Source organism: Dysidea avara, chromosome 9 (genome assembly GCF_963678975.1).
Source record: "Dysidea avara chromosome 9, odDysAvar1.4, whole genome shotgun sequence".
Lineage (NCBI taxonomy): Eukaryota > Metazoa > Porifera > Demospongiae > Dictyoceratida > Dysideidae > Dysidea > Dysidea avara.
This window is the reverse complement of record NC_089280.1, coordinates 20,204,408-20,224,977: the sequence shown is the minus strand read 5'-3', so window position 1 is coordinate 20,224,977 and position 20,570 is coordinate 20,204,408. Positions and strand designations below refer to the sequence as shown.

At 37.2% G+C, this 20,570-nt stretch overlaps 1 protein-coding gene across 1 annotated transcript in view; it reads left to right on the top strand.

Annotated features, from left to right (window-relative positions):
* Positions 1-20,570, top strand: part of LOC136265520 (patatin-like phospholipase domain-containing protein 6) — a 40,366-nt gene that overhangs the window by 7,806 nt on the left and 11,990 nt on the right. The window lies entirely within an intron of this gene.

Below are 20,570 nucleotides of genomic sequence, written 5' to 3'. Positions count from 1 at the left end.
TAGAACTTTTCTTTGAGATCACAAGATGTTTGATGACGTGTGACCAGCCTTGCGCTAAGGTGTTCGGCAATAAAATAATTGTAGTGCTGTTAGATATACCTGCTACTCCCAAGATATACATTTAAAGTCATCATATTTGTAGTAATTGGGTAATTCTCCATATCTTCTCAGAATTTCAATTGGGTGATTCCAGTAAGATGTTACCATCTTCCTTAACCTTGGCTATTTGTTTTTGGTTCTGATTACTTTTTGCAGTGATTTTTTTTATGTACCTGAGGTACTGTGTGCAATTTTGTCTGTTGTGAAGAATGTTTCATTCTTGACACTGTTAAGCCTTGAAACGATTGCCGGTGGCCAGAACACTGACTGCTTCACAGTTTAGAAACATTGAAAGTATTGTTTGTCACTGTGCTGTGATACCATCCATCTGACGAACTACTAACATGTGAATAATTTCAAGAGAACTCTGTATAGGAATGATATATCACACCATACAGTATATATACTTTTGACATTCCTACCAGCTTTACCTTTCCGACCTCTGCTGTAGCATCCTTTTCCTTTCTTTTAACACTTTCTTCTCAAGTTCTACACCTAAACTTATGTATGCTTCAATACATATTTTGAAAATGTGCAAGTGGGAATAATCGTATATATAGAAGCAGGAACAATGATGTAAATAAAATTCTTATTAGCAAGAAATAAAGGTAACAAATATCAGAATAGAGGGAACAAGCTTAAAAATTTTTACTAATAGCTACTGAGGTGATACTGAAGAGATCAATCATTTGGTGGAGGGAGCAGTCGATTAATTTACTGTAGATTCCATAGGGTAAACAGAGAAGGCAGACCATGACCTAGAGCCAACAAGCTTATGCAGATTTATGAGCAAAGCAATGATGTAAAGTTAGTGGGTAACAACTATATGACAGCATTCATGGGGCTAAAGGAAATCAGGAAGAGGTACAGGGAACAGTCTTTATAGCATAAGGTAAAAGGAAATTGAAATCATAAAAGGAAACCCAGGATATGCTGTAATCAACTTTTTTGAAGGTTACTATACTGGGAAAACACCCTAACTGTCCATGTGACATTTAACTATTTATGCAACCCTGAGAAACTTTCATATGGAGGCCATGTGTTAATAACCATGATTTACTCCTAACTGTTGTGTATACTACATACATTTAAGAGGTAAATGTCTTTTTTAATGAAAACTATAGAGGGTTCATTTTTTTAGCTATTGAGTGACATCCCGAGAAACAAATGATGGAATCAAAACATTGAATCAAAACCACAAATGAATGCAAAGATCAAGCCCGTGAATGTGTCTCTGTGTAAAGTCATCATTGTAGACTTGGTGTTGCCTCAACACTTCTCCATAGTTGTTTCCTAGTGTTTGAAACAACACTGACAGTTACTACTGTTAAGACACATCAATGTTACTGTCATGTCTAATCCACTGAAACTAGTATATACATTACGTACTGTTGCCAAGATTTATCATTTGATCTTATCTCTGCATCGTTGCTGTAGCAATTTACTAGGTAAACAATAGGTGATTTGCAACATGAAATTGTTTCTAAGAGGTTTTTAATTCAGCATGTGTGGTGTCTGTGGACCCCCACCTCTTCCTAGCCTGTGGTGGGTAGGGTTTGGCATCTACTGCTGTTGTCTTCTAACAAGGCAAAGAAGATTAGGTATTGTAAATAGTGCATTGCTAATTGCCTACTTTATCTGTTCTGTGCGCACCAACTAGATATTCAGTGCTATGACAAAGCATTGGTGACTATACATTTTCCACAAGGTAACAATTCTGCAAGAATAGCATGCTGTCTCATGAAGTTTGCACCAGCAGTCACATAATGCATACCTGTATGGAAAGTTAAAATGATGACAAGCTCCATTACAAAGTTATTAGGACATTTTCGCTGAACCAGTAAACTCGAACACCAAAGTCAATACTCAACATCCAACCAGTAATTTAAACGAATGCTTGTGATTCTAACTACAGCATCTTGGTCCCGTAGGGCAGAAGACCTTTTTTTATGTGCATGAAAATGCAGATGGTGACAAGTAGTGCACGTTAGCAGTTTCCTATCCATAGAAGTGGATATAATGTATGATTGAGCTATCTTTGTATGCCTAAATTTCCCCTGGTCTTAAAAAGATTCCCACCTCTGATAGCATTCCAGCAACATGCTGCTGGACTGATGGCTATCCTATACGCAGACACCATATAACATCTGTGTAAGGGTAATTCCACTGTGAATACTCTTGCAAGGGTATTCCTAGTGGAATTACAGTGTATTCTTCTTTGTCTATAAATTGTGTAGTAGTGCAGTCAGTTTACAGTAAACTGACCACTCAGCGAGAGAAGCAGAGAAAGAAACTCTATCAGTCAATTCTTGCAGTCATCACGTAAACTGTCTACGGTATGTTTGTAATTTGCTGATACAATGACCACAACAATAATACTACTACTGGCTATTGGAATGCTACCACTATCTCTAGCCAATGGTCACAATGAAATCAATGTGCGCCACATCACAAGCTGCTGTGATCTAGGCTTTCGTCTTTTCACCTTCTCTAGGGCAGTCACTAAATCATCTGGACTGTATGTCATTTCAAATTTTTGTGGGAATAGTCGGTTTTCAGCTGAAGCTTATTGTGACACTACAAATGAGAGAGGAGGATGGTTAGTAGTACAAAGGAGACAAGATGGATCTGTTGACTTTAACAAGACCTGGGTTGAGTATGAAGATGGATTTGGCAAGTTGACTGGAGAATTTTGGTACGGCCTGAGATCCCTCCATTGCCTCACCAATCAAGGTGATTGGGAGATGAGAATGGACATCAAATACAAAGATGGCAGAAGCGATTTTCTTCAGTATAGACGGTTTAAAGCACTGGTGATCTAATGACAAGACACAATGGGATGTACTTCTCCACTAAAGACAGTGACAATGATCAATATAGTCAGAATTGTGCACTTTTGTACGGTTCTGTTAAACCAGCTGGAGGATGGTGGTACCATAGATGCTGGAATATAAACCCAAACAACTTTTATAGTATTCTTTTAAATGAGTTAGCAGGCAGTAATTTTATTGAGATGAAGATCAGGCCACTCAATTGCATCATTTAATACACAACACTCACACAATGTACTATCAGTTAGTTATACACCAGTAGCTATACTGGAGTGTGTAGTGTAGATCAGTTACTATTATCATTGTACAAACTATACACACACTATAACATGTACCGACACTGTATTGTTAGTATATCCTACATCACAGTTTGTAGGGTGGGCATTCTACTGTGACCTGGTAGGTGATCACAGCAGCGGGGGGACTCAGCTCCCAGACGCCAACAACACCTTATTAAGTTAATATGCCTCCTAACTGACCTCACATTGAATGTACACACTGATGACTCTAGTGTGTATGTGTATTGCTCTGACTCTCAAAAGTTATCACTTGAAATCTGACGCGTAGCTAATTCGATTAATTGTTAGTATAGATTAATCCATACTACTTATAAGAAAAGTGCCAAGACACATTTTTACTGAAATAATCATCACAGTTATCCATTCTCGATGCTCGGAATGTAGCTGCTCCTCTGCTCAATAAAAAAGCTGTTATAATTTTTGTCATACTTTAGTGGCATGCAGTTACGTTGGGCAACATTACTGTATACATGTGACTTCTGGCAACTATTTTGGCTTTTGTTGCTGAACTGATATGCAAAGTTGTGGTTGTGCTCTTAATTTTAGTAGCTAGTGTTTCATAAGCCAGAGAAATACATTTTATTGTTCTATTGCAGTATTTGCTTGACTGTTCTATCGAGGATATCAATCTTTAAAGCAACTTTTCAGCTCCACCCAGATTTTAAGGCATATAGGTGTGAAACTTGGCTCTACTCAAAATAGCCAACTGAGAAAATATGACCTATGTAGTTATGGCCCTGGTTTGTGTTTTTGTTGATGTCGATTGTATTGGTGGTGTACAGCAATTTTTGTTAAGTTGTATTAACTTGTTCAACAGTGCATTCTACAAAACTTCAAAAGTGATATGAATTCACTTATATCTTCTCATGGATGCTAATGCATTCATACATGGTAAACCTTTCAGGGCGTGCTTGAAAATGAAGAGCAGGTTTGACTAATATTTGATTGCTTAGTAGAAGTGCGGTAAATACTTATACGATCTTTTGATATTGTGATTTCTGGCTCTCCAACATGTCAGCAACAACCATCACAATATTACATGTGCAATATATCATATTGGTTCCCTCTGCTTTTGGAAGTGATGAAAAGTGAATATCCTCGCCACTGTTTCTTTGCAGAAGACAACTTGTAATTAAGTCTGAACTGAATTTTAGTTGTAACTACATACGAAAACCGTGAATACTTGCAGTGAGAATTTGGTGAACACGTTATGATGCCTATTAGTATTTGAAATTCCTACATTTAGTGTTAAATTCTGCCAACAGTGTACAGCCAGCACTTCTGTGTGTTTAACGGAATAATGCAACAATAGCTACTCTACTTTGGTGTTATATTATTAAAAGAATGAGTGATCTTGACAGTATGTAAGTACATTGCTTCTTCTGCATCACCTCTTTTGAATAACTTAGGTGAAAAATGGATAACTTAGAGCCAGCCAATGTTGCTGTACAATGTCTACGTACATTAACCACTGATCATTCTATCAGTTTGAAATAAACGATAATCGTAAGCTGACAAGGCTCACACTTCCCAATTAGCTGTTTCTCCTTGTCTTCTTCACCAATGACTCATTTTACTATGGCAGTTACATCTATGGTTACGCTATTACTTCATACAACATCTGTGAAAAATTTAGTAATGACTTCTCTAATACAGTATCTTGATTATCCTAGCCAGTGTAGTCTTGACAAACAGAAGAAACTTATTTTTACAGTCTGTTTATCACACAAATTCATTGGCCAAAAAGTGACTTTTCACAATAACTCATTACCCGTAAACAAAATTTAGAACACAAGTAAAGCTAATAGGTACTAACCTGCTCTGTACCTCCTTTTTTTAGTAAGGGAGTAGTGTAACAATTATCAAAGTCAGCTAACTATAAAATTATTTAAGACTATTTGTGATTGGGCTGATAATGTACCAAATATTGTCATCATGCATGGAACACTTGATGATGATAGTTTTTAGTTGCATTGTAAGGATATTATTGACTGACTTGATGTTATGGTTTCATTGTCACCTTTGTCATCATCAGTTGGAGTCAGAATCTACAACAGTGTAGTCTCTGGCTGTGACTCTGATTGTGGTACTTCCTGGTGATGGCATTCTACTACCCCCGGTGATCCATACAGTGTGACTTAGTGTGACTTTTCTCTCCATGCAACAATAGGTGTGTGGAGATCACCAGTTTAAAATTTCTGTTCTCTTTCTGAAGATATAAATTGTGCTGTATGTAATAAGTGAGTATAACATTGACAAATCATTTTCCGTTCAGACTATGTAGATGCACCGAACAGAAAACACCACTATTACACCACCGATGAGCAAGTACAGTCAACTCTCCATGTTTTATGTTTGGAGATACAATTCGAATGTGTTCCTGTACTTGGACTTCTAAGCTACTAGTCATAAAATATACATTCCTTGATAAACACTATGTTTCGGTGGCTTAGCAACTGGAACACTTTGACTGGAGTGAATCCACTGAATAAAATATTAAAGCTGTTAAAAGTAGAATGCTGCTTCCTGTTAGTTATTTTTGATAAAAGAGCTGATTGTCCCAAGCCCAAGTAGTGGGAACATTTTCTGTTTGGCAACCCTTCCATGCAGTGATATTGGCATGATCTGTAGTGTGCTAACACTGCAGTGTGCCAAGGTAGAGATGTAAATACTAAGTATTTGATCTCATTTCCGGTTTGTGTGGGTTGAGTGTCACTATGACATATCTATATGATAATTTTTTTTTATTTTTTTTTTGTAATTTCAGGCTTGTTTGTTGTCTTCTTGACCACAATGAAAGGATGAGTCTAAGTCAATGCTGTTCTCAAGATCTGTGTCAGTTTCAGTTGTAAATAAGTCATTCAGTAATCCTCCAGTAGTAAGCTTTTTAGTGGAGAGATACTTAGACACAGTCTACGGTATTTACTGAATTGTAGAGATAATTGTATGCATACTTATAACTATATCTTTGACTTTTTACCTTTATCGTAGTAGTGACATGCACTGAATTTTAAGTGTTGAAAAAACATTGGTGATTAGTGAAGTAGCTGTTCCTATAGGATCTGTGCCCATGCTAGTATTCATATCAACAGTAGCTCCTGATCCTATCATTTACTGTCTGTTCGTAAATACTGTGGTTAAACGTCACGGTGTTTATTGTAAAATCGATGCTGCAACTATTCAAATTTGACCACCACTTGATGCTTGAAAACTATGTTGAAGCCATTATTTTCAAAATCGATCATGTAAATCGATCATGTAAATCGATCATGTAAATCGATCATGTAACCAAGTAAATACATTAATTTAAATGTGCATAAATTTCATTGCATTTATCAAGCGTTGTTGCCATTTTGCAGCCATTGTTCAACTCATAGATAAGATAAGCTTGAGGTGCTGCTAAGCCACAGACCTTGGAAGTATCATTAGAACAGTGTCTGGCATAAGACACTTTAACAATGGAATACCCATTTCTTTGCAGATGCATTCCTACAATAAAGCAGTCAGCCGTGAAGTGCTTAGAGCACAAAGCTGAAGAGGAAGAAAGTTGTTTCATTGGCATGTAACCACCCTTACCCGTTGGTTTTGAATAGCTTCATCTTTTAGGAAACCCATGAAAGCTATGGCTCTTTGCGCTGACAGAGTTGCACCCACCAACAACGCAATGAGTAGATATGACACAGTATAGCAGGTCTAGATCCATAGATACAATGAAGCAACAGTAAGTGTATTGCTACTTGTAGTAGTTGTACCTGCTTACCTTTGTGTGACTAAGATGACACATTGTGATGCTTTTTCCAAGTAGTAGTATTAGTGAAGTAATATTATTACTTTTCTCATTACTGGTAAGGATTAGGGATTCTTTAATAGTAACTCAAATTGTATTAACACACTATGAATAGCATTTTTATAGACATGTGGATGATTGTGTTTTCATGTGATTTAGCACTGCTAAAATCAAATAAGCAACAACCAGATCAAGAAGTAGTACTAATTTATTAGGTAAAGCACAGCATCTGCAGGCCTATTAAAGAGTACCTTATGAAGGTTCTAGGATCTGTATGGCATAGGCCTACCAGTTAATAGATTACTTGTTATATCGATGCCAATATGTTTGGTTGAACTCCCTTTGGATGTATAATAGCTGACACCAGTACATATAGCTGCTGATACTCTTGGTCCACTATACCCCGCAGTCAGTGTCGTTAGATACTACAATGTGAATTGAATGGCCTCATTATAATTTGCACATATACAGTACGTACATTACTTATGCCAGACATCACATCCATGCCCATGTATACTTACAAATCTGTCTGTACCTGTCTGTGACTAAGGTGTCAACGTTCAGATTTATTTTCTAAAAATCCAATAGCTTTTGCTAAAAACCCTTTTCCTGCATGTGGTAACTTGATGTTACCTCATTGCCTATAAAGTTAACAAATATTTATTCATCACATTTTACTTGTACTTTAGTTTAGTTATACTGGGTTGACATATCCATGACATAATAATTTTTTTTTGTAATCTCAATCTCAACCTTAGTTGTTTGTTTATCTTGGCTATCTTCTTGGATACAATGAAAAGTATGAGTCAAAGTTGATGTTGTTCTCAAGATCTGTGTTAATTTCTGTTGCAAATAAGCCATTCAGTAATCCTCCAGCAGTAAGCTTTTTAATGGAGAGTTTACACTAGATTCCCATACTTAGTAACGCTCACACAGAGCTGCGTGAAATATTCTACGGTATTTACTGAATTGTAGAGATAATTGTATGCATACTTATAACTATATCTTTGTCTTTGCCTTTATCGTAGTAGTGACAATAGCTGTTCCTGTAAGATCTGTCCTATTATCCATGTCAACAGTAGCTCCTGTTCCTACTTGTAGGAGCTTATTTACTGTCTGTTCATAGATATTTAAAATGTGCATAAATTTAATTTGTGTTTATCAAGTGTTGTCGTTTTACGGCCAGTGTTCAACTCGTAGATAAGCTTGAGGTGCTCAGACCTTGGAAATATCATTAGAACAGTATCTGGCATAAGACACTTTAACAATTTAATGCCCATTTCTTCGCAGATGCATTCCTATAGTAAAGCAGTCAGTTGTGAAGTGCTATAGAGCCTGAAGAGGAAGAAAGTTGCTCTGTTGGCATTTAATCGCCCTAACCTGTTGGTTTTGAATAGCTTCATCTTTAGCCATGGCCCTTTGCACTGACAGAGTTGCACCCACCAACAACGCAATGACACAGTATGGTAGGTCTAGATATACAGATGTAGTGAAGCAACAGTAGGTAACAGCAACAGTAGGTAACTGGTTTATTACTACTTATAGGAGTTATACCTGCTTACCTTTGTGTGACTTATTGTGATGCTTTTTTCCAAGTAATAATATTAGTATTATTGTTCAGTAATATTATTACGCTACCGCCCAAGCGCAATACCGTTTTTTGCAAGTGCGCAATTAAAAAACTCACTAATTAAAGGGCGTGGCAGCCATTTCGCTAGTGAGTCATTAGCGAAATAACCAATAAAGAGATGCAATGAGTTAGTCATTATCCGTTTGATAATGACTCACTAGCAAAATGGCTGCCACGCCCTTTAATTAGTGATTTTTTTTTAAATCGTGCACTCGCAAGAAATGACGTTGCGCTTGGGCAGTACTGTACATTACTAGTAAGCAACAACCAGATCAAGATTATTAAGTACAGCACAGCATCTGCAGGCCTATTGGAGAGTACCTTATAAAGGTTCTAGCATAGATCTACCATACTTGTTATATCGATGCCAAATTATTGGAATATGGATTGGTTGAACTCTCTTTGGATGCATAATAGCTGAACTCAAAACAGTTTTCATAGTGCTTCAACAGTGTTGTGTATAGGCTTGTGCCTATTATGCCAGCATAATTTTGAGAATAATAGGTCACCCATTCGTGAGAATAATTCCGGAATAATAGAATGATTAAAGGCATAATTTTAGAATTATCGGATGTCCACGAGAATAATCGGTGGAATTAAAGGGCATGTCTATTCTTGATTAGCTAGAAGAAAGAGTTAAGCTACTAAGAGTGATATATAGCTGACGTAATTATATGAGTGCCGGCTGAAAAGGACCTGAAAGCCTTTAAAAGATCAATATACTCTAATAGAACGCTCAAATACTCTAATAGAGCAGTCAGATCATGACTAGCTACAGAAACTAAATGAGAATTAGTTTGGAATAATAGGCAAGACACAAGAATAATAGGTGAAAATTTTGGGAAATTCTGGAAAGAATAATAGGTAATATTTTGAGCATAATAGGCTCAAGCCTAGTTGTGTAAGCTATCACATTAATCATTGTAGTTGACCACACATTCCTGTCTTGTGTAAATAAATAAAATAATGTTATGTAAAACATTTATAGATCATCACAGCATTTAACATTACCTCAAAACTTACAGCGTAATTACCAGGAATACACTAATGTGTATTCCAGGTAGAATTATCCTTCCTTATCTATAAATTGCAAGCACCTGTACTGTGTAGTCAGTGTAGAGGAACTAAATACGCTCAGTGAGAGAAAGAGAGAAAGCAAAGCATCTTTTTATTGATTATTTCTTGTAGCCATACTGTGAACTGTCTACAGCGCCTGATACAATGGTCACTTTGCTTCTGCTACTGGCAATTGGGACACTCCACTCACTCTTGCCAATGGTCAGGGTGGAACACATGTTCGCTCTATCAATAGCTGCTGTGACTTAGGCTTTCGTCTTTTCACTTTCTCAGGGGCAGTCAGCACTACATCACCTGGACGCTATGTCATTTCAAGTTTTTGCAGACTCAATGCAACAGCTGAAGCTTATTGTGATACAACCAATGGCGGAGGAGGATGGCTTGTGGTACAGAGGAGACAAGATGGATCTGTTGACTTTAACAGGACCTGGCTTAGATGGATTTGGCAATGTGACTGGGGAGTTTTAGTACGGCCTAAAAGCTCTCCATTGTCTCACCAGTCAAGGTGATTGGGAGATGAAAATAGACTATAAATACCATGATATTATAAGCACCTTTCTTCATTATGAACAGTTTAAAGTTGCATCAGCTGTAGACAAGTACAAATTAACTATTGGAAGATTTGTAGGAAGTGGTACTGGCAGTTCACAATGGAATGTACTTCACCACTAAGGACAGAGACAATGATCGAGATGATGATGGGAATTGTGCACTTCAATTTGGTCCCGATAGTCCAGATGGAGGATGGTGGCACAATAATTGCTGAAACATAACGTTTATTATAATGATCACTTCGATGATTTTAGTATTGGTAGTTCAACATTTTGTGACTTTATCAAGATAAAGATCAGGCCACTCAATTGTATCATTTAATACACAACACTCACACAATGTGCTATCAGTTAGTTATACACCAGTAGCTATACTGGAGTGTGTAGTATAGATCAGTTACTATTATCATTGTATACTTTACGTATATACACACACTAACGTGTATCAACACTGTATTATTAGTATATCGTATACCACAGTTTGTGTATTGTTGTAATAGTAATTTCCGATAAGTTGTATTAACTTGGTATTCCATTCAACTAAAGTGATATGGCTTCAATATATGTGGAATGCCTGCACATTGGTGCAAACACAGCAAAATCTTCAGCGATCATAATATAATTGGGCTAATGAAGACCATCAATAACTGCTAAACCTGTACACTACCAGGAATAGCAAGCGTGTCTGATTGTGTATATGTGAAAATGGAGAGCAACCTTGAGAGTATTTGGTATTTTAGGTGACTAGTAGAATTACATGAAATTATTTATATGATGTTACGATATTACAATTTAGGACAATGTCAGAAACAAATCTCACAATATGTACATGTGCAATATTAACATAGTATTTCCCAGCTTTTAAAACTTCTGGAAATCCACCTTGTGCTATTTGCAGAAGAGACAAGAATGACTAATAGTTGTTGGGAGCTGGTGGGTTTTCTTGGAATAGATTTATTATAACTGCGAAATCCGTGAATGTATTTGCCACGAGGATTCTGTAAGAATACAGTATGATACTACTAATGCTAGAAACTTATTGTCCACATACAACCAAGTACATACGTACGTGTACTTTCAATCAACCTAAGCTTGGACCAAACTTGTATTTAAGTATTGTCCAGTACATACTTTTTGAGTACTTGTAAGTACTCAATTGTACTTGGCCCCATTCCTGTCCAGCACCCAATGTTCAAGAGAATGATACAACAATAGGTTGTTCGTCACGTAAAGAAGTGATATAATTACAGTACATTACTTTTCATACATACATTATTTTTGAATAGCTTAGCTGACCAGGAGAAAATGAATAATACAATCAGCCAGCTGAAGGTTGTGTTGCTGTACATTGTCACTGAGCATTCTACCAGTTTGGTGTAACAAATAAATGCATAACTGGCTATGAGCTAGCGAAGTTTATACTTCAAATTAGCTGTTTCTTCTTGTTATTGTGTCAGTTAGACAACCTGGCATGAATTTCTAGTGTATCTATAGTTACAATAGAGATTTTAATCTGTTCATATCTTGCATGCCAGCAAATTTAACAAGCAGCAAGTGACTTCTGCCTAACAAATATACTCATCACTTTAAACAAACCTTGAAATACAAGAAAAGGCCTTTTCACACTACAGCCGATTGCACAGTTGGATCAAACCGTTTCACACCTGGGCCAAATTGATCACAATGCACATTCAATCCAGCTTCATGTCAAACCACCTTGAGAGGTGAATTGGCTGGACTAAATGTGCATTAGCTCAGTTAGCAAGGGGGCACTGTACAGTCTCCAGATATCTTGCGCAAACATGGCTATTACGCCAAGGCTAAAGTGACAGCATGCATACCTAGTGTTATACTCGACGGCTTGTGGAAGTGATACAGTAACCGTCGAAGGAATAGCGTACCCTTCTGAAATCATCATGCCCGGTATAGGTTTTCTCATAAAAACTAACCAGCTTCTTGGCACTCACCGTTTTGGAAGTGTACTAACAACATCCCTCACTGCAAATACTTTTCTGACTCCAAGGAATACGAAGAAGGTAGTACAATGACCAACGCCATTTATACAGTATGGTGGTACTGTAGAGGTTTGAGCTTTGTATCACCCAAAACCAGCCTCACTTTTCCTTCATAACAGTTTGGCAGTATTGATTAGGCATAACCAAGCCTTTAAATATCTTCAGGTGACCCCAAACCCTTTCTATGAATTTTAATATTAAATATTTTGTAAACTGATGCCTCCAGCCAAGTATAACTCGACTAATGAATTGGCTTGTGGTTTGACATTACTTCAGCCTGAGACGTGCCTTTTTGCCAACCACAGCAACTACAGTAATCACATCAGGGATGTACCTTTGTCCTCCTTTGTGTTCCATTTTTTCTCCACTACCACATAGGTGTTGGGTGGCAGTAACTCATGGCATGGCTTCAGTGCTTTATTTTCCATAGTGTGACTGGATTGATTGCAAGGCTCTTCTCACACTGTTCTTTACTTGTAACACTGTATAACAGGTGAAATATAGCTGGAACTGAAGCAAAATGGCCACGTCACGATTGATAATCAGGGTGTGCATTCAATCATAATTTCTGTAGTAACTGCCAGAGATGCTTCTCATACTGTTCTTCAATTGAAATATTGTACCAAGAGTTCATAATAAAAAATCACTATTTTTATTATGAACTCTTGGTTGTACAGCAGGGGGAACAAAGCTAAAAAAGAAGTCAGATAGCAACTTCGCATTTCAGTCAATGATAATTGGGGCACATGTTCAGTCGTGTGATTAATGTGTCTGGCAGGAAAAGATGTTCGGCAGGAAAAGATGTTCGGCAAGTATGTTACTACAAAAAAGTAAACAACCAAGTGCAAGGGAAATTTTGTGTTTGAGTGGGAAGGATCACAGATAAAAAGCAATGAAACAAGAGAGGACTTTTAAGATTAATTACAGTGTAGCAATGTACGCAAAGTAAATTCATTGAGATGAAAAGAAGTAGGATCTGCATGGCATAAACCTATCATTTAATAGATTACTTGGTGTTGATGCTGAAGCTTTCCTCTGGATGCCTAATTCATAAATGGATTCATACCTCTGGTAGCATTCCAGCAACAGCTGGCCTATCCTATACACACACCACCATCACCATAACATCTGTGCAAGGGTAATTCCACCAGTAATACCCTTGAAAGAGTATTCTCAGTGGAATTACCCTTCCTTACTTATAAATTGCAAGCATCTGTGTAGTGCAGTCAGTGCAGAAGGAACTAAGTAAACAGGTGACTGAAGCAGAGAAAGCAACTCTTTATCAGTCAGTTCTTGTGCAATTGTAACGTCAACTGTCTACAGTACATGTTCCTCTTATTTGCTGATACTATGGCCACTGTTCTGCTGCAACTACTGGCTGTTGGGATGCTACCTGCCAACAGTCAGAATGACAATATCGGAAGCTGCTGTGACCAAGGATTTCGTGTTTTCTCCTTCTCAAGTACGGTCAAATCATCTGGACTCTATGTTATTTCAAGTTTTTGTGGGAATGATTGGTTCACGGCTGAAGCTTATTGTGACACTGCAACTGAGAGAGGAGGATGGGTAGTAGTACAGAGAAGACAAGATGGATCTGTTGACTTTAACAGAACCTGGGTTGAGTATGAAGATGGATTTGGCAAGTTGACTGGAGAATTTTGGTACGGCCTGAGACCCCTTTATTGCCTCACCAGTCAAGGTGATTGGGAGATGAGAATGGACATCAAATATAAAGATGGCAGCAGCAATTTTCTTCATTACAAACGGTTTAAAGTTGCATCAGCTGAAGACAAGTACAAATTAACAGTTGGAGGATTCCAATGGACCACTACTAGTAACCCAATGGCATATCATGATCAAATGTACTTCTCCACTATAGACAATGACAATGATCAATACAAGCGTAATTGTACGCTACTGAATGGTCCTGATAAACCAGCTGGGGGATGGTGGTACCATAGTTGTTGGCAAATAAACCCAAACGACTTTTATAGTAATCTTGGAAATTTGTTAGTAAACAGTTATTTTATTGAGATGAAGATCAGGCCACTCAATTGTATCATTTAATACACAACACTTACACAATATACAATCAGTTAGTTATACACCAGTAGCTATACTGGAGTGTGTAGTGTAGATTAGTTACTATTATCATTGTACGAACTATACACATGTATCCTAGTTTGTTTATTGTTAATGTAGAAATCATATATGAATAACAGTATCTATTTACTTGGTCAACTGAGCAGCATTCTACAAAGGTGATATGGATTCAATATGTGGAATGTCTACACAATAGTACAAACTAGGGCTGAGCGATACTACCGTTTTAGCGATATATCGCGATATTTTGAAAGTATCGATATCGCTATATTTTGTTATTAACTATCGTGATACCATGCCTGTACATTATTGTCATTGAAAATCCGTTTGTTATGCAGCACTAGGCTAAGAATCCTTGTAAATGATTAAGTCCACCCATCTGGTTTCCCCTGCAGAGAGGTGTGAACACCATAACAACCTCAAAGCATGTGTTACAATAACTGTCACTGTAAACAAGGATGATAGTGGCTAGTTTGTTATCACATATAAGGACTTCCTGCAGGAATGCTGAGCAATATGCTATGTAGCACCAGCTATGATTGACTTATTTGTAAGTATCGTGAACTATTCAGTATCGTGAATAGTGGCTTTAGTATTGATCGTGATACTAAAATGGCAGTATCGCTCAGCCCTAGTACAAACACAGCAAAATCTTTTATTATTAAAATCTTCGGCAGTCGTTTATATAATGAGGCTATGACTTTGTATGCTAGAAGGAATAGCGACCTGCTTCTAACAACGTGTTTGCTTGTGTACATGCAAAAACAGAGAGCAAGGTTTTGTCTATAAGTATTTGATAGTTACGTCGGTACCTAGTAGCATTGCATAAAATCAAGAGTAAACAATAACTAGATGGATTTAAAAATGGACAATTTTAAGAGGGAGAATAGGGATTGCTGAAGAAAGCCATGAAACAAGAACGGATCACTGGGGTGGTAATATAAACCACAAATCCCTATTTTGACTCTCTGTCATAAATCTTTAGTTGCATGCTCCGTCATTTTGAAATGAGTCAAAATAGGGATTTGTGGTTTACATTACCACCCCAGCGATCCCTTCTTGTTTCATGGATTTTTTAGCGATCCCTATTCTTCCTCTTAACATTTTCAATTTTTTATTCATCTATCCAGTAATGGATTTATTTATTGATAATGAAGACTGTGAATATTTAGTGTAATTTTGCATTTTGCATAGTAATGCTGTCAATTAACGTTTCAGTACACACATGAAACTGATCAAATTGCAGTGTGCATACAGAGTCTCCTAGAATTATATTACTAGTACCTTTAATACATGTAGCGGTGCAAGGATTGTTGTTATCCCACTGCATTATTAGAGTATTTACATGACAATATTTAATCTGGATAACCCACCCATGTATAATAATCATGGAGCGAAAAAACCACCTTGCAACAAAGTCTTCACACAGATTAAGCTTCCTGGCCTATAAGACAGATTCTATTAGCAACAAGCAGTACACACCCGAAAACCTAACCCTTAGTATAATGTTGTATGGCTTCGTATCCATAATGGAATTTTGGCAAGAAGAAACGGCCCGGTATGGGCTGTTTCCATCTGAAAACGAAATCAAAAATAGGTCATGGACATGCACAATGATCCATTCAGCAAGCCTTGCTACTTTTTATCCCAGGATTCTCCTTGTAAACTTCACTATGCCTGTTAATGTATGAATACACTTACTGTTTCCTTTTCACATGATACTTACTAGTGGACCTATTATGGAAAATTAATGCCTCGATACGGTTTCATTGGATGAAGAAGAAGACAAGCAGCCTGATTGAAGATAAAAGAAAAAAGGCACAGAGGGCCTACACTTGTCGGAACCCCAAAAGGCACATCCCACTGGTGAATTTTTTATTGTGGTGTAAAGTGGTGGTCGTACGCTGCTTCGTTTGGCCTCTAGCCTTGCAACTGTGGTCAATGAGGCAGTGAGACTAAAATTCATAGTTTGGTGATTTTTTAAAAAATTCTATATCCGGCCACCTGTAAGTACTTTGTTATATTATATATTATATGGACTAGTACTATTCCATAAAGGTGATTTTACTGGTGAGTTTGTTATTGTGGTATAAAATGGTGGTCATATGCTGCTTTGTTTGGCCTCTAGCCTTGCGACTGTGGTCAATAAGGCAGTGTGTCTCTAGGTTGATTTTTTTTTTTTAAAGATGGAATTTTAGACGGCATGTGAAATTTTGGGGCACTCCCCTACTTGAGCAGTGCTACCATATTGTTTGATACGTCTAATGTAGCTTTACTTCTTATGTCAAAGCATCCCAACAAGTACACAAAGCTTTGTAAACTAAAAAGCCAATCAAGAAAGCCTATAGTTGGTGATCACACACATTTTCATGCAATTAGGGAACACCTCAATAGCTATGTTGAATGTTTTCTTACAAATCTTCTTGTACCTGCCTGTCAAGATTCAGATTTATGTGCTAAAAATCCAATAGCTTTACTATGATAACTTGATTTTACTTCATTGCTTTATAAAAATTTATTTATCTTGTTCTTCATGTGCTTACTTATTCTGAAAAACTTTATTCGTGGTTATACCATAGGAAGCATAAATGCGTAAATGTCCCGGGCTGTCAGCTCTGCCATCACCACCAACTGAAAACACTTGGACAGCAATGAATGTAAACTGCTCATTGTTCTATACAGCTGTGATACGTAGTTTGGCTCAAGATATTTATTTGGGTGATCATAAAATGTAACTTCCTTGATACAAGCTATATGTTTCAGTCGCTTAACAATTGGAACACTTTAACTGGAGTGAATCCACTAAATAAAATATCAGAATGTTTCCTGCTGGTGTATTTTTGATAAAGGGCAAGCCCGAACATTCTTGTTTTCAAAAGCCTTTTTCTGTTTGGCAACCTTACAATGGCATGATCAAATGTACTTGGCCCCATTCCTATCCAGCACACAGTGTTCAAGAGAATGATACAATGATAGCTACTGGTTGTGCATCATGCTAAGAAGGAGTGATATAGCTGTATGTAATTACATTACTTCTCTTACATCATTTTTGAATAGCTTAGCTGGCTGGGAGAAAATGAATAATACAGTCAGCCAGCTAAGGTTGTGTTGCTGTACATTGTCACTGAGCATTCTACCAGTTTGGTGTAATAAATAAATGCATAGCTGCTGTTCCTTCTTGTTATTGTGTCGGTTAGACAACCTGACATGAATTTCTGGTGTAACTATAGTTACAATAGAGATTTTAATCTGTTCATATCTTGCATGCCAGCAAATTTAACAAGAAGAAAAACTCTGCCTTCTCACAACGCCTTGCCTAACAAACACTTGTAAACAACCCTTGAAACACAAGTATAGCTAATAGATACTAACCTGTATAACTGCTTTCATAAAAGATGAGCAGTCATTTCTGATCCAAGCCTCCACAGCTCCTAGCTACATGCCTATGAGTTAGATTTATTCTAAGTGACATATCTCTTCAACTACATCTTGAGATTCATTATTCCAGTATATGTTTGCCCTTTGTTCATTAGTGGTCATTCCTGATTAATGAATGTTTATGAACCTTGTAATTTTTGCATTCGTTATTTATGATGTAACTATCAGTGGTACTGTATAGTATAGGGATCATGAAGGTTTGGGCTTAATATCGTCCAAAACCAGCCTCACCTTTCCTTGGTAGTATTGGTTAGGCATAAAAAGCCTTTAAGTATCTTCAGAGCAACCCCAAACTCTTTAGCATGTTTATGAACCAACTCAACTATGGATAAGACCGTGGGCTTGATTTCTTGATGATTTGACATTGCTTTAGCCCAAGATGTGCTTTTTCACAAACCACAGCAACTACAATAAACAAAAGGGGACATACCTTTGTCCTCCTTTGTGTTCCATTTTTTTCTCCACTACCACATGGGTGTTGAGTGGCAGTAACTCATGACATGGTTTCAGTACTGTAAGTGGATTGATTGCAGAGATGCTTAATTCTCATACTGTTCTTCATTTGTAAAGTTGTACAGCAGCTGAAAAAAGAAGTCAGATGGCAATTTCACATTTCAGTCAATAATAATTGGGGCACATGTTCAGTCATGTGATTAATGTGTCTGGCAGGAAAAATGTGCGGCAAGTATGTTACTACAAAAAAATAAATAAACAAGTGTAAGAGAAATTTTGTGTTTGAGTGGGGAGAATCACAGATAAAAAGCAATGAAACAAATTAGCAACTAAATTAATTACAGTGTAGCAATGTATGCAAAGTAAATTCATCGAGATGAAAATAAGTAGGATCTGCATTAGATTACTTGGTGTTGATGCTGAAGCTTTCCTCTGGATGCCTAATTCATAAATGGATTCATACCTCTGGTAGCATTCTAGCAACAGCTGGCCTATCCTATGCACACACCACCATCACCATAACATCTGTGCAAGGGTAATTCCACCATTAATACCCTTGCAAGGGTTTCTCAGTGGAATTACCCTTCCTCGCTTATAAATTGCAAGCATCTGTGTAGTGCAGTCAGTGCAGAAGGAACTAAGTAAACAGGTGACTGAAGCAGAGAAAGCAACTCTTTATCAGTCAGTTCTTGTGCAATCGTAACGTCAACTGTCTACAGTACATGTTCCTCTGATACTATGGCCACTGTTCTGCTGCTGCTACTACTGGCTGTTGGGATGCTACCTGCCAATAGTCAGAATGACAATATGCGCCTCGGAAGCTGCTGTGACCAAAGATTTCATGTTTTCTCCTCCTCAAGTACGGTCAAATCATCTGGACTGTATGTTATTTCAAATTTTTGTGGAAATGATTGGTTCACGGCTGAAGCTTATTGTGACATGAAAACTGAGAGAGGAGGATGGGTAGTAGTACAGAGAAGACAAGATGGATCTGTTGACTTTAACAGAACCTGGGTTGAGTATGAAGATGGATTTGGCAAGTTGACTGGAGAATTTTGGTACGGCCTGAGACCCCTTTATTGCCTCACCAGTCAAGGTGATTGGGAGATGAGAATGGACATCAAATACAAAGATGGCAGCAGCAATTTTCTCCATTACAAACAGTTTAAAGTTGCATCAGCTGAAGAAAAGTACAAATTAACTGTTGGAGAATTCCAATGGACCACTACTACTAATCCAATGGCATATCATGATCAAATGTACTTCTCCACTATAGACAATGACAATGATCAATACAAGCGTAATTGTACAATTCTGTTTGATCCTGATAAACCAGCTGGGGGATGGTGGTACCATAGTTGTTGGCAAATAAATCCAAATGACTTTTATAGTCATCTTGGAGATTTGTTAGTAAACAGTTATTTTATCGAGATAAAGATCAGGCCACTCAATTGTAACATTTAATACACAACACTCACACAATGTACTATCAGTTAGTTATACACCAGTAGCTATACTGGAGTGTGTAGTGTAGATTAGTTACTATTATCATTGTACACTTTGTATATACGCACACTAAAGTCAGCTTGTTCATTCATTTTATCCCACTGTCCTTTTATATTAGTGATAGACTGTAAAATGTAATATCGTTAAGCTGTATCAAATTGTGCAACAGAACATTCAACTAAGGTGATATGGAATGTCATAAAAATGTGCACCATCGTCATTAAACAATCAGACACAAATTTCTACACAGATTGTGTGTATACTTATTGTGTATGTGTTGTAGTAGTGGTAGTGGTAGAGGTGCACTGATATGGAAGGGAAATTTGCCAATACATCAGTAACTGATATAATAAAGTAACTACAAAATTACCAATACTGATATTTTTTTAGTAGTGGGTTGCATGTGAGCATAAAAGGTTTTCAGTATGGACACAATAATAAATTTTTTAACAAAAGAAATTGACAAGAAAGCCATACCACATGCACACACACACACACACACACACACACACACACACACACACACACACACACACACACACACACACACACACACACACACACACACACACACACACACACACACACACACACATACACACACACACATACACACACACACATACACACACACACACACACACACACACACACACACACACATACAGGATGCATACACACACAAAACATACTACAGATTTAAATATCGGTATCAGTACTAATATCATGATATCAGTAATATTGGAAATCTGTAAAATGTTGACTTTTAGCAGTTATTTCA